General features: G+C 44.0%; 1 long non-coding RNA gene across 1 annotated transcript; it reads left to right on the forward strand.

The window, feature by feature from the left end:
• Window positions 1-694: 694 nt before the first annotated feature.
• LOC126042972 (uncharacterized) lies at window positions 695-3,699 on the forward strand. The gene is made up of 3 exons (XR_007507316.1): window positions 695-782; window positions 1,460-3,120; window positions 3,611-3,699. It is a non-coding gene; the product is annotated as an uncharacterized LOC126042972 (long non-coding RNA).
• The last annotated feature ends 11,182 nt before the right edge of the window (window positions 3,700-14,881 follow it).

Raw genomic sequence — 14,881 nt, forward strand, 5'->3', positions numbered from 1 at the left:
CCATGCAGAAATGATCTGCTTTGGAGGGAGCACAAGCTAGGGAGCATGAGTGTACTCATCCGTTATCCACTCGTATTAATATACATACGCCTCTGCTCGATCTCTGGAGCAGCTTAGGCACAAAGGATGTCAAAGGCAGGGGAAGAGAATCACAGGCAAACGTGTATAAATTACATAGTAAGAAGGATGGCAGCAGAAAAATGAGCGGGGTTTTGACAACAGGCCTTGTCAAGAACAAGGAGTCCGTGGATAGTTAAAAGGAGTGAGCTCTGTCGTGTGCTAAATCTCTTCGAGGGAGGCCTGAGGTCTTTAACAGAGATACACAGAGATTCACAGTGATGCATTTGTGCAACAGAATTGCCTGCGGTGGGGGGAGCTGGTGTATTTGGGGGTTCCTCTCTCCCTCCTATTAGGAAAGGAGTACAGATTTCTTTGGCTGATTACAGCTCTGTTCTGGATGGCGATTGTCTAGGAAATTCTCCTTCTTCAGGACTGTATCCCCCTTTCACTTAGAGCCTCTGCTGTTTTACTGCAAAAGCCTGGGAGAGAGCCCATCGATGGCAATTTGGCCGAGCTGCCCATATCTCTAGGAAAAGGGCAGCCATCAGCAGCTCTGTGAATGCTGAATGTAATCGGAACGGCTACTAGCCAAGCGTGTGGGGGAGGAGGAAAGTATCCGAAGATTTAGGACCAACTGCAAGGTCTGTTCAGGATCCATGCCAAAAAGCAGCTGGACAGGCTGCTAGCTGAAGCCTGTTACACCGCCGTGGTTCATAACCAAGGTAATTGTCTGTGCTTGATTTTACACAGGAGATTTGTGGGCATTAATACTTCCTCCGCACCAGTTGCTCAGCTTATCTGATGCTGTAACACGAGCTTGCCTGCTTTCTCGTTGCTTAAAAGGGCACCGTCAAGGACATTTTCAAAGTATATGCCAAGTTATTTGTGAAACCCTCTCAGGACAGTGAAAATACTGCTTTTCCACAAGGCCAAGTTCTTCTTTGCTTCCTACAGTTACTCTCACCAGTGTGACTCTTCCCACAGTAACTTTCTTTTTGGCATCTTTTATTGGAAGGATGCATTTACCGGGGGAGACTGTTCACTTGATACAAGATAGGTACCATTAAGAGCAAGCACAGGTTCAAATTTAGGTGAAGGAGGAGGTCAAAGATGCAATGAAGATTTAAAAACAAGTTATTGCTGCTCTACCACACACCATCGACTTTTCCCTTCTACTTCCCCTACTTTTAACTCTTAGTAACATTAGGTAATATCCTGGTCTGTGTTTGGTTTGCATTTTGTGTTTTGTTGTTGTTTTGGTTTTTTGACACAAGCTTTATCTACAGAAATAGGTTTTGGTCAGAATTCAGCAGCACAGCCCTGTCTTCCCTCCCTACTCGTTGTTCTGGCTCAACATTTTGCTCCTGTGTTACTCTGTGTTTGGGCTCAACTTGCCCAGTTTCCAGGGTGGTTTTGCTTTGAATCTGCCCCATCTCAACATCTCAGGAGGGTATGGTAACAATTTGGATACCAAACACGGAGAGGACAGCCCTGCTGGACAGCTGTGCCAGGATTCCTGCCCTAGCCCTCGCCACAGACCTCAGCTGAGTTGCTTCACATCTCCAAGAAGGTATGTTATCACCTGAATCCTCTGAGAAGATGGGGCTTAGCTCTTCAACCTTGAAGTCACACCTGTAAGATCAAGATAAATGTACTTACTAAAATTACAAGCTGTTTAAATAACGTGGTCATGTAGGCACATCTGGGGCAGCTGGAATAAGTATCCTTAACCTTCATCCGCACTAGTGAGCTGAACATAGCTCTTGTCGGAGGCCACGGCTGCAGGGAACTGCGTTATGCTCTATCGAAGGACCACAGGGCCAAGTGAGGGTGCTGCGGTTGCTCACACTACATTTTATTTCCCTGTGGCTTGGTGACTCATCTTTCACACTTCCTCAATATCCCATTTACCGGCAATACAAAGTACCCTTTTCTAACAGAGAAGCATTTAGAAGCACTGGGTTTTGGTAAACAATATAAAAATGATTCTCGGTAGCCATTAAGAGTTTGGGTTCACAGCTTTTCTGAGGAATGCTTATCTTCATGCAAACACATCTCCTTTCTGTAGCCCACTGCTTACACCCGGGACCCAACTGTTAATAGTTTCAGCAGTACCACTGATGTACTTAGTGCTTCTCTAGTCCAACATTCGTGATGGATGGTGAGAATTTGTAATATCTGATTCTTAGCGTCTGAAGATTTCATGGTTAATAAATCTCATGCATTTCTTTTTTCTTATTTGTCTGAGAACAAAACTTCCAATGACTTTTCTGTGATTGCCTTGGTTCATTCTGCTTTAGCTGGCACCTGTTTGCTGATTAGCTCATCTAAGGAAATTAAGTCCTGCACTGGTCTGGCAGACAGTGTGCATGTTCTTGTGTGCAGGTGGAGAACTGGAAAAACATAGCCTGTTATTGGTAAATGCGATAAAGATGCCAAGGAGTAACTTGCAAGATTTTGCTGGACACACAGATCCAAGCAGGCTATTGCTAAGTGGGTACTGTAGACTAACACAGCTGAGTGGGTGAAAAAGCACATAGAGGATGGTCAAAATCAAAGAAAATACATTTTCATGTAATAAGAAAGGAGAGAACCCTCTGTCTTCTCATATTACAGATACTGTGGTTTGTGATTTTCTTTTTAAATTTTTATGTTGGTTTTTTTGTTTGTTTGTCTGTTGGTTGTTTTTTTAAACTAAGTGTGGAATATATTATCCCAGGACATTACTTAAGTGCTTCAGGAGTTAACCATATGGAGACTCATAGCTGCATCCCTCAAGTTTCCTGTGGCATTAAAAACCTTACTGACTAATCAGCACAATAAAAATACATTATCCTTTGTACAGTTTCTTCTGGAGATAGTCTTGGCTTGAAGAGACAAAATACAGCCTAAAGCTTCATCCTCACAGGTCTTCTGGGACACGGGGCTCTAAAACTTAGTTCTTTTTGAATAGCAGAAGATGCAAAGCCAGCTCATACTGCCTCCAAAGCAGATCAGCATCTGCATGTCAGCGTGTAAAACAGAACAGCGAAGAACATGAGATCATCAGATCTTGCCAAGGTTTGTCCAGTCAGGCTTCCTGTAATGTGATACTAAATCTAGCAACAGAGGGATACTGGAAAACCTAAGTGCAATTCCTTCACATGCAATAATATGCCATTATATCTTGTCTAAATGGTTGGTTTAATCAGTACTACTTGATGTTATCTAACTTGATGTTATCTAAATTGCTATCTAATTTGATGTTGACAGGAAAGCTTTGTAGTTGTGTAGGCAAACTCAAGCAATCATTACAATGAAGAAGACTTTCAGCTTCTTCTTTTTTTGCCCCCGGACTGAGCCCCCATTGAGCTAGAATCAGCACAAGGAGACATGACCTCATGCATAAAAATATGCAGCTTCGGATGACTTTTTTTCATCTATGGCTAATCTATCGATGGCTAATGGTGCAACTGCTACCTTCACCAGGGAGCACAACCCTCATTTCTTAACAATTTTTGAAGAGCACAGGTACGTTTCCCACCATGCAGTTGAGTTCTCTCACCTGTAGGTAAGTAAAGTTACAATAAGAGAAGTCCTAAGAGGACAGCTGGGAGAAAATAAGACAGCCAGCAAACGTTACAGTTGTCTGCATTCAGAAGAGCCTGGGAGAGGTCCACTTAAAAGCAGCGGTGAATCCAGTCATTGAATCCACTCGCCTTGGGGATCCACTTGTTCTGGTGCCACCATCACCAGGCAAGTAACCTGTTTCCTGGTTGTGTAAATAGCTGAGACTTTTCTGGACAGATGCGCAATTTTTTTTTAACATAAGTTAACAGAGAGTTTTGTACCTTATCGGTCCCTCTGTATTCCTCGTATGTTTTCACAGGGAGCTGGGTTGGTCCCTTTACGTGGGCTGCAGGACAGACTTAGGGTCAGTGCAGTATTTGCTCCTCAAGGTACATCCTTACACATTGTTTGGATTTCCAGTGTGTAAAGGGACAGAGCTTTCCAGCACAGGAATGAAGAAAGAAGAAATCCTGTAGGGAAAAAAAGCGCAACCGTTCAGGTATTGTTTCACCATCTAGAACACTCTTTTCTTTTTTGGTGGTAGGGTTAGGAGCATGAAGCAAAGGGCAAGCTCCAGCCTTCCTGAAGTGATTGTATTGCTAACAGTCACCCCTGCTTTGGCCTCGTACTTGCCTTTCAAGTGCCTATGTGAGACCAGATGATACCAATAGAGTTTTATTGTTTCAACCATGCTCAACACAAGCTGGCCTTGTCAGTGGATTTGGGCAACACTATAACATTAATTTACTTTTGGGGGGTGGGTAGGGAAGTTGTAAAGAAAGAGGTAAAACTCTCTTTTCCTCCAACAAAACTTACTTTCCAGGAAGTTCAAGGGATTCCACCTTTATTTCTTGCCACAGGAATTAAAAAAAAAAAAAAAAAAATTAAAATGGAGACACAGCCAACAGTTGCTGGCTATACAAATAAAACAGTTCCCTCTCCCACATGTAGTAAGGACTAAACCTATATGCCCTGTATCTCCAGCAGCAGGTAGCTGTCATGAATCCTTCACCATGGTGCTAGCGATCTCAAGTCTTGGAGAAAGACCAAAGCAACCAAGCAGAAATATGCCGCACTCCAAGGCAACGCAGCACCATATGACCAGTCCCGTCCGCAGCCTTTTTTCCTCTTCAGCCAGCAGCCACCCTCCATACATATACCTCTAATGCAGGTGGATCACCTAAGGACTGTATCCCTGCCAGGGATTTGAAAAATTATTAATAATAATAATAAAAAGTACTCCAACTACCCCTTTTAAGGTTTCATTTCTTTGTGAACTGCCAAACCTCCACATCTCAAACCTCTGAGAAAGCAAATCTCACTCTGCTCTGAATTCAGCCAAGTTTAATGGTATTACTTTCTGTTAACCCCTGCTAGACTTAGAGTGCCTCATAAAGACTTTGCTAGAGACCAGTATTCTCACTTAGTCCCTTCTTCCTTCCTTGCAACCAACCTGCTCTGTCACCCAACCCGGCACCGATGACATAAAGCTTCCCATTTTTAACTCCTCCCTTGCAGCCTGATATTTTTCTCAACATCTGGTAGTGGTAATCTGTTCTCTGCTGGCTCATAGGATGTTTCACATCCCATGACAGTGGAGTACCCAGGTAGTAGCTCAGAGCTACTACGGAGACAGGCACTGCTTGCTTTCCCCTTCTGTTTCCTTAGCAGGAATCAAACTTCTGGATAATGATGCCTGCCTTGGTCTGTTCAGCACAGGACAGAGAGGCAGTAACTTTAGGGCTGCACTGTTAGTAAGTCCGTGGATATCTTTTGGGAAGTCATCCCCAAATTTTCTGAAAGAAGCAGAATCTGGATTTTCTGAAGATACCCATCTCTGTTAGAAATTAGTATGAATGATCTACTATATGTTTGTAAGTACTAGCTGAGCATAAATAGTTGTATGTGTTTGGTGCTTTACCGTTAAATAATAGGAGCTTGCTGCCATCTGTGTCATATTTGTAACCTTACCATCTTTTAATCCCAAAAGAGAACTAAGCATTACCAAGTAAGTAAACAAGCATTACAAGAAATGGAAGAAAGAGAGAAATGACAGCCATGCTGACAATCACAAAACAAAAAGTGACACGCCAGAAATGTCAGTTATCGTAACGTCCTTAAGCAACCATCCTAAACAGACAAGTAGGATTTTTTATCCGGCTGCTGTCTCAGATAAAGCATTGGCAGGATCTGAAAGGCTGGTTTACGTGTGTCTGCTTTTTAGTTTCAATACATATGGTTTTTTGAGACTGTACATTTTGTCATTCCTTGAAGCATCCATGTTCCAAATGTAAACAATGAGTAATGAGCGGGGGGTTTACTCCAACACTTCCCATAGCTGTGAATTAAAGGTTTGGATCTCTGTGCAAAATTTGTTGCTCACACACCTAAATATAATACCCTGGCTCAAGCACAAATCAAGTACACCAGTGCTATAAACCAGGCAAGAGCATTACCAAAGCCCAGGGCTCAAACATGAGCGAGCTCCTGCAGTGTAATGAGTTACTTACTGAGCATCAGTGGGGCCAGATGCTCTCGGCCTGTCACATATTTGAGGAAATATGTGTTCATTTAAATGTCAGCAAAAAAAGATTTAAGATAATGCATTTTTGCCGTGTGTTTGTGAGGGTCTAGAAATATGCATGTGGTCGAACACCCAGCCTTGACGAACACACAGTAACACTCCAAGCAACAGTAACTTGATTATCTCTCCCAACCCTGGAGTGAACCGCAGCAGTCGCTTCAGATTAGAATTGAGCGAGAGGCACAAGGCTGTCAGAGAGGGTGTAAATCTAACTTGTTAAATTGCAAGTGAGATCAAGTGAGAAACAATATTTTACTGAGGATTTACTTTATGGAGTCACAGCGTCAGCACTTTACTAAAGAAAAGCCTATTGTGTCTGAGGGAGACCTGAGCATTTCCTAGCGCACATTTAGTCAGTAAAAAATATTCTGTGCCTGGCTCACACTAGGCTGTTCCCCTGACCGCACACTGGGCTGGTCAGTATTTTTCTAACGCACCGAGAAAGAGAAGTAAGGTCTTCTTCACGTTCCCTGAATCGTACAAACCACCTGATTCACTTGTCGGTGACCTGCTGCATGTTCCCACCAGGAGCTAAGTCACTCTGCAACCCTGGATCAACGAGAAGTGAAGGAGGGTGGCTGCAATCCAAGACAGTGCTCCTGGGTCTGCTTGCTCAAGGTCAGGGAGCTATTTGGACGTTTGAAGTATGTGCCTTGCTGTATTTAGCACATTGTGGGTTGGAACACCACGATAACACGATAAGAAAAGAAAAAATCATGATGTAGAAAAAAATCGCTCATGATGTAGGATTGCCAGGTTGGACTTGGACTACCTAGATCTAGTGGACATTTCCAAATCTCTTGAAATAGTGCTATGAAAGTTTTAATTGGTGTCAGCACTAGGCAACTCTGTACATAGTTCATACATTCATACCCATTTCCCTTAAAAAAAAAACCCAAACATTATTAGCAGTTCCCTCACCCATAATACAGACACGACAACATCTGTATGACTCTCAGCAGTGCAAATAGCCCCTTTGTTCAGACAGCGTTGCCAGAAGATGTATAAGAAGCCAACCAGATAAATATAAACCATCTGAGACCTACAAAGCCCTGTGAAAAAACTGATAAAACAAGCTGCCAACCTGTATAGGCAACCCAAGTTCTTCCATAAGACCTCGAACTTTAACTCACTTCAAAACACCTTGTTGAGTGAATTAAGCTTCTTCCAAAGACCAGCCCCAATGGAAGGAAACATCATTGCGTGGGTCAGAACAGAGCAGTAGCTCCAAGGACAAGAAGCTGTTGCACCAGCCCTCGAAAAGATGATCTGGGTGGGTATGGTGTTTTTCTTCACTCCCTGGACAGTGGTACTTATAAAACCTATATACTTTTTTTTTTTTTTTTTGCATACAGAACACTTTTAGGATACATGTAAATCCAGTCCATGCTGTTACAGCCTAAAATTGCTATAGCTGTCTCAGTTTATGGCCACTGGATGTCACTACTGATCCATTTCAGAGGACCACCAGATTTTTGAGAGCAAACCAAAACCCCTCCTAATTTGGAGAAAATGAAATATTATTTTACTTACTATTATTGTTTATGAGAACTTGTCAGCTCGTTTTCCTAAGTCACCATAGCATGCCTGTCACCTTGTCTGTAACTGCGAAGGAGCACAACGCACAGACTGTTTTCTTGCATTGCCAGACAACTTCTCCTCACAAGGGAAGAGACCTCGGTCGGGATCCAGGGGAAGAAACTGCAGCTTTTACAGTGACGACACCATGTCAAGGCCAGTGTGGAGCAGAAGCACCTCCGTGCAGCCTGGGCTCCTGAGCTGGGGGACCCCAGAAGGCAGGCAGGCGTGGGTGCTGGGACCCCAGAAGGCAGGCAGCCGTGGGTGCTGGGACCCTGCTCCATGCTTTCCTAGGGCTGGTGCTAAGTGCCAGCTCATCACCACCCTCTTTCCCTGCCTCTTCTATGGAAACAGTGCAGATCTGCTTATTTTCTTGGGGATAAAAGACTGATCCCATGTATTATAAATTTTAAAAAGAAGTAGAGACAAAGGTCACTAAAGTGCCAGGTCACTAAAGATGGGTTCTCTATAGATCCATCCCACTGTTTCGGACGCTTGCATAGACATCAGGTGAGAGGTGGATCTGCTTCTAAAGCCTTGCAATAAAGGAGGTAGCAGAGATGAGAGGACAGAAAGATTCTTTTCTGTGATATCTTTGCCCTGCTCTGCCGGCATCCCCACAGACGAGAGGGGAGGCAATCTGATAGCGACAGATGAAATGGGGCACTGGGGAGGGAAGAGAAGATGACATCAGGATTTGGACGAGAGACTGGGGGTTTATGGCAAGGAAAGGGAAGTTAAGGAGATTCTGGAATAATCACATAGAAAACATCATGAAACCAGGAATCAGCCTTGCTTGCCTGAGACCTCCGGGCAGATCATATACATTTACACACTCAATTCGGGGCTCTGCAGGGTCTGACGGCACTTACCAGCCTGACCGGTGGCGTGCTCTGCTGAGCGCTCTGACAGTCCACCCTGCACTGCCTGAGTCCCACCTCATGCCAAGGTTGCTCAGCACTTCCCAGGAGAAGGTCCTTTTTCCCATTCCGTATAGCTTCACTAAACTTTCAGCATTCAAGCTGAAAATTTCTGTTAGATTTTCTGCCTGAAGCTGAAAAACAAGGGCACAAAACTATTAATCTATTTTTAAGAAAGAAAATTGAAAGAGAAATCACATGTACTCAGTAGAGACTTCTAGAGATTAGTAATTGGACTCTTCCAAGCTTTATCCCCTTTAGGCAGGCAGGGGTCCCCAAGCCTTATAAAGACTGGGTGACAGCCTGGGAGGAGAAAGGAGAACAGGACCAGACAGCTAGAGGGTTGGAGAGTTGATTTTACGCACAAGGTGGAATTAAGTTGTTACAGGCAACCCAAAATTACTGCCTTTGAGCTCCTCCTTGCCACCTTGAAGTGTTTTGAATGTAATTTTTGGAGTGGGTATCTTCCCCTCGTAAACCAGTCTGTGGTGGGGTGTTGTTCAGGGCGGTTCAGGTATTTTCAAAAGCAGAGGACTTCCGAGCTCCCGAGCTCCATTACGGGCTCTCAAGGAGCAGAGCATGGCCTTAGAGCCTCACCCACCCCAGGAGCTTGGTCCGGTGCGGATTACATCAGCCTGACGAATTCCTTGCAGTGACATAGCCAGATAAAGATAGCAGTGACTAACACCCAGTTATCTAACGGAGCTGTGGATCTAACGGGACTGAACTGGGGCTCTCCCAGTCACCAGGTTCTGCAAGCAGCCTACCAGCCCACTGAGCTCATCGGAAACCAGAGAAACCCGTCTGATTTCTGCCGGGAGGTTCGTTTTGACTTAATCAGTCTGGCATTTTGCCAGCGTAAAAATTCCCCCTCTGAAATTTCCAACCCATTTCAGTGAGAGCTAAAGGACAACCCAAGGAGGTCTTCTGCAGAGCTTCTCTTTGCCTCCTCTTTCCCCACATGCGGAGCCATATTAATGCCATGGGGAAACGGCATTATATGCAGAGCTGTATTAATGTCATGGGAAATGAAAGAAGTACTTACATGTAACAGCAGAGAGGGTACTTCACTTAACCAGCTGACTTTGGTCAGAAAAAGAAGCAGCAATACCATGCACATGGGAGCCGTCTTTTTCCTCTGCTAGTGGAGAAGCTACTTTCTTTTTTGAGACAGGGTGTCCGGTGAAGTACAGCTCACTTTGCCAGTGTGGCTGGGAGTTTGGCTGGAGGGAAGAAGAAAAGCAAAAAAAAAAAAAAACCAACCAAAAAACCCAACCAGAAGAAACAAAATGCTATTTTGGCCAAAATTCCTCCATTCTTCCAGACCCTGGATTTCTTTACACAACCTGGGAGAGCCAGGCAGGCAGCAAAGCTCAGATGTTGCACCTCAGTCCCAATACATTGCAATGCCTGTAGGGTTAAAAGCTTTTGAATATAGAAATAAACAAACAAGGTGAATGGATATTTGGCACCAAAGTCAGCGACCTTTACACCATGCCAGTACATCTTTCAACTCCACGAGTAGTCCCATTGGTTTCAGTAGGATTACTCGCAGAGTAAGGATCCGCTCAGCCCGAGGGAGGGAACCTGATCCCTTGTTTTCAGCTGACGATGTAAACTTTGGGGCAAGGATCATTTCGATTTTGCAGAGGCCCACTTTGGCTCTCACTAAAGCCAGGGGAAAAGGTGACCATTCTGTAAAACAGCATATTGCAGGAAAGCCTTTTATCAGTCCAAACCAGGAGATTGAATATCAAATTTAAATCGTCTTTTCATCAGCTTCATTTCACAATCACACTGTATATTAAGCTAGTAAAGTTGAATTTTCCTAACAAGAAAGCAAAGAGGGAAGGAGCTGGCCAGAGCTTTCCGAGACACACTGGCAGAATCATTCTTTCCCCGCTCCATCGCCTGGCAGATGACTCCTCGAACGCCTTAGCACCAACTGCGTGCTTTCTCCCTCCTTTCCTGGAAGTGTTGCTTTGTCCTGTGGAAACTCAAATACGTATGATAGTATGTAAGGAGTTCTCACCAGCTCTTTTTATGAGCGTTATGAAAGATGTCAGATGATTATCTGAGGCCTTCCCACCAAACCCACAGCTTCAGAGGGATGCATGAGGCTGGCAAGATAGGGAAATCCTGTGGCCAAAAGCTTTTGGAGTGAGCAGTTTCTCCTCCCACTTGCAGAGACCACACTTAAATATTTGTGGTATCATAAATATGCTCTTTAGTGTGTGCACTAATAGATCTCTGGAACACATCTGGGTTTGGTGGCTCTGGACCCTCGGGCTTGTACGAGGCAAGGTAAGAAGTGACCAGTGTGTGCGTGTGTGCGTGCTGGGGGTGTTGGGTGGGCGTCTACTAGGCTCGGTGCCGTTCTGTTTGACCCCATCCTGGTACTAATGCAACCTGCTACCTCGACAGCTATGGGAATGTGAAAATAACAGTTTTCTATCACTAACCTGGATGACTGTACCTTTAATATTACATATAGAGAGGAAAAGTTACTACCATAAGGAGAAAACTTAGCAAAACAGACCGCTAGTGCCTTATAGGTTATGTAGCCACTCACTCATGCCTGAAATGGATATAAGATATTCTCAAATTTGGTTGTACAAACATAGCTGATAATGTCCTGCTTTCCCTCAATACCGTGATTTTATGCTAAAGGGTGTCACTTGCATAACAGGGTGCTAAAGCCTCGACCTGAAGTCTTAATTCCCTTCTTCAGGCATATTAAAACTCCTCCTTGGGGAGGAGAACTTCTCTTTTCCCCCATGCCCTTGCTCTCCCATGCTCCTCATGGCTTCAGAGAAGTCTCTTCAGTCTCAGAAGCTGAGGTCCTTCCTAAGAAAAGCAAAGTTAAGGACATGCTATAGGCTTTCCTTGTAGAGGTTCGATGTAACAAGACAGCATTCCCTCAGGGGGAGAGGGATTGAGGTTGATTTTAATGATTTCCTTCATGTCGAAAGGAAAGTTTAAATAGATTTCTGTGCCCTGAATGTGAGAGCAGAAGAAGTGATTTCTGTTTAAGTAGGTGTTAGGAGGTAGGAAAGAGCGTTGTAATAACAACCTGTCTCATAAGCCAAGGAAGCGGGATGTTGAATCTGTACCCAAACAAAGAGTGAACCTGAGTCACAAGAACACTTTGTATTTATAGGGCAGCTTTCATCGGAGAATTTCAGAGTGTTTTACCAACCCAGAGAGCCAGGGGTAAACATACGAACTTACACCGAGCCCGGCTTTCCTCGGTGATGTCACGGAGCCAAACAGTTAAGGAGCACAGAGCCAGGGGCTGTTTCAGTATGAGTAAGAGGACAGAATTTGGCCCCACATGCTTAACTTTCACATCTCTTTTCCCTCGTAAAGTAAGCTTTCGTTCCACTTTATAGATGGGTAACTGATGCACAGAGATCCCAGGGAGTTTGATCCAAAGTCACAAGTTGAGGAAGTTAATGAAAAAGGACCCAAGAGTTTTGACTTTGTGCTCTAACCCCAAGAAAAACTTAATTTGGCACTAGCAGCTGCTTGATCTTTAGGGCTTCTGCATGAACAGGGAGTAGTTTGCTTAATGAAATAATATCCCAGGCACATATGAAGAGCAATTACTTGCTCTCATATAAACTCTCATGTATTCATCTAGAAAAAATGCTCATGACTCAGTCATCTGGGATGGTTCAAGCTACTCACCCTCCAGCATGAGGCGTAGGCATTACAGTGGTGAAGTTAAAAAGGAAGACACATGACCTCAATTACTCACAAGGAGTCAAATTATGATCTCAGATACAGTGGTATAAATCCAGAGTCATTCCCCCCTGAAGTAATTGGCATCATACTGCATTTCTTTAACATACGGGAAATCAGAATGCAGTCTATAATCTCAGGATGTCTGTAGAGCTTTATTCAGAAAGAGGCTATGCTCTCCAGCAATGAATGTTAGCGATGGAGAAAAATAAGGCTGGAAAATGTACAAGGCAGAAAAACGTGCCAAGCTTCCCTGTAGCAAGAGCAACAAATTATTACCTAGTTTTAATAGCGTACTTAATACTGATTTCACTTTTTTGTCAGGTTTTCTCCCTTTTTTTATGAACGATATAAATTAACTGATATACAGAAAGACTTCATAAAGGCCTGTCCGGTTGAACTATATCTTTAATTCCTCATTTTTGCTCTGGGTATCATAAATGATGAAGAAGGAAGGGTTTAGCTGTTAAGAAAGGAGAAGAAAATTATGAATTTACTTACAAATTTACAGATGGAGTCTGAGTACAAACACAGATCTAGAATTAGGGACATTGCAAATTCAGAGAAAAGAATGATTAATGTAACAGCCACAATGAACTGTTCCGGTGGGACATCCAAAATTGTATGAAACTGTTTCCATCAGTGCTGAACAAAGGACCTGTGGCTTGAAGAGTAGGGACACTGGATTCAGCACAGCAGGAGACCACACAGCAAAACATTATAAATAGACCCTCCATTTATAGTTTCTGAACTTTCAATAACTGCGATATTCTCAACCTTATGGTTCTAGTAATTTAGAACTGATAGATAAGGACATTGCCCCTTTGGGACTACAGAAAACCTGGCAGAAATGAAAAGGGAAAGGATTCAGTTTGACTAGAGGAAACACATTATAGGCATCTAACAAGGCTCCAGCACATCAGGCAACCCAGAGTCTTTACAAATATGTATGGTTTTAACATTTTCTAAGCCTTCAGGAGCAGTCTAAACACATATTAAATTATATTATAAGCCAATCATACCAGCAGCATACAGGGGGACACACCCAGGGCATCTTCCTTAAAAATTCTGGGAGTGCAGGAGGCCTGCGGGGTGCCACAGAGCATCCTGCCTGCTCCTGCCGCCGGCACTAGAAGCAGCACAACATACGACTCCAGTGTGTGTGGCAGTACTTTATGGGCATATATCACAATTTCTGGCTTGTCTTCCAGCTGTTACTCAATTCGGATTCCTTCCTGAAAAATCCTGGCACGTACATCTTGTTGATATAATTTCTAAGTACGCAGAAGACATGCATGTGCACAAGTAAAGCTACAGATCTTGTAGACGTAGGAAAGCGATACCTGTATTACATGCATGAATGCAAAGTAGGTATATTTACATATGCATGAAATGTGGATGGTTGTGAAATATGTGACAGCATATGTGTACTGCAGTGCAACGCAGGGTCCAGGGGTATCGTTAGGAGACACGTGAGTGAAGGTGATGAAGAAACTGTTTGCACTGGCACCACTGAAGTACTGCAGCCTCCTGCCTCTTTGCGGAGAGAGGCGTTGTAACAAATTGAAATGTTTTTGTGACAGATCCAAGAATAGTAAGCCTTTCCCAGCACCAAGTGCAGTTGAAATGACAGTTTGCAGTCACTTGCTGTGTGTAATTAACGGCGCTCCGCATCTGCATCAGTCAAGGCTTCTGCTGCGGAACTTCCACATATCTGGTAACCCTGACAGAGAAGGAGAATAGGTGAAGTAGCACCCAGATAGGACCCAGCACAGTGTAGCTGAGTGTGGCCAGCTGCTCCGTGATGTTTCAGAATCACAGCTGTGTCCTGGTCTGGTTTTGGGCACTGCGTATATGCAAAAATGTAGACCAAAACCCTAAGTACTTCAGGTAAGTATCCTGTGTTACTAATGTAATGAGTCTTTTTGAAGCCTAGACTGCATACAGTTTTATACCACTTCAGTTCAGGGGTGATTTTTTACTGAAGTAGTACACCAGCCCATCCCTGCACATCTGCGGTGCACGTAATGTTACCAGCAGCGAAGGCGCTGTACACCAGAGCAGCATACACCAACCTCCCACGATAAGCTCATCTTCCCTCTGGAGAGGCAGTGCTGCTTTTCTGATGGAGAGACAGTTAAAACAGTACGCCTTGGTAGCGCAAACAAATCAATAATCAGGAAGTTTCACGGGAGATTCTCCTTAAGCCTGGCCCTGTTGCTGCTGACCTGTTACAGCGCTGATTGTGCAGCTGAGAAAGCAGCGTGCAGCGTGTACACGGCTGTGTTAATACCGCTGGGAAACCTCCGTGGGCTCCTCGGAGCAGCCTCGGGTAGGTGGGAGGTTGCCGTCAAGATGATTACCTTCGTCTGGATCTGCTATGAATGAAATGAGAAGGAATTGAAAAATGACATCAAGCATTCCTACTTCAAAATTCCTGGGGGTG

The sequence above is a fragment of the Accipiter gentilis genome, chromosome 9 (genome assembly GCF_929443795.1).
Source record: "Accipiter gentilis chromosome 9, bAccGen1.1, whole genome shotgun sequence".
NCBI lineage: Eukaryota > Metazoa > Chordata > Aves > Accipitriformes > Accipitridae > Astur > Astur gentilis.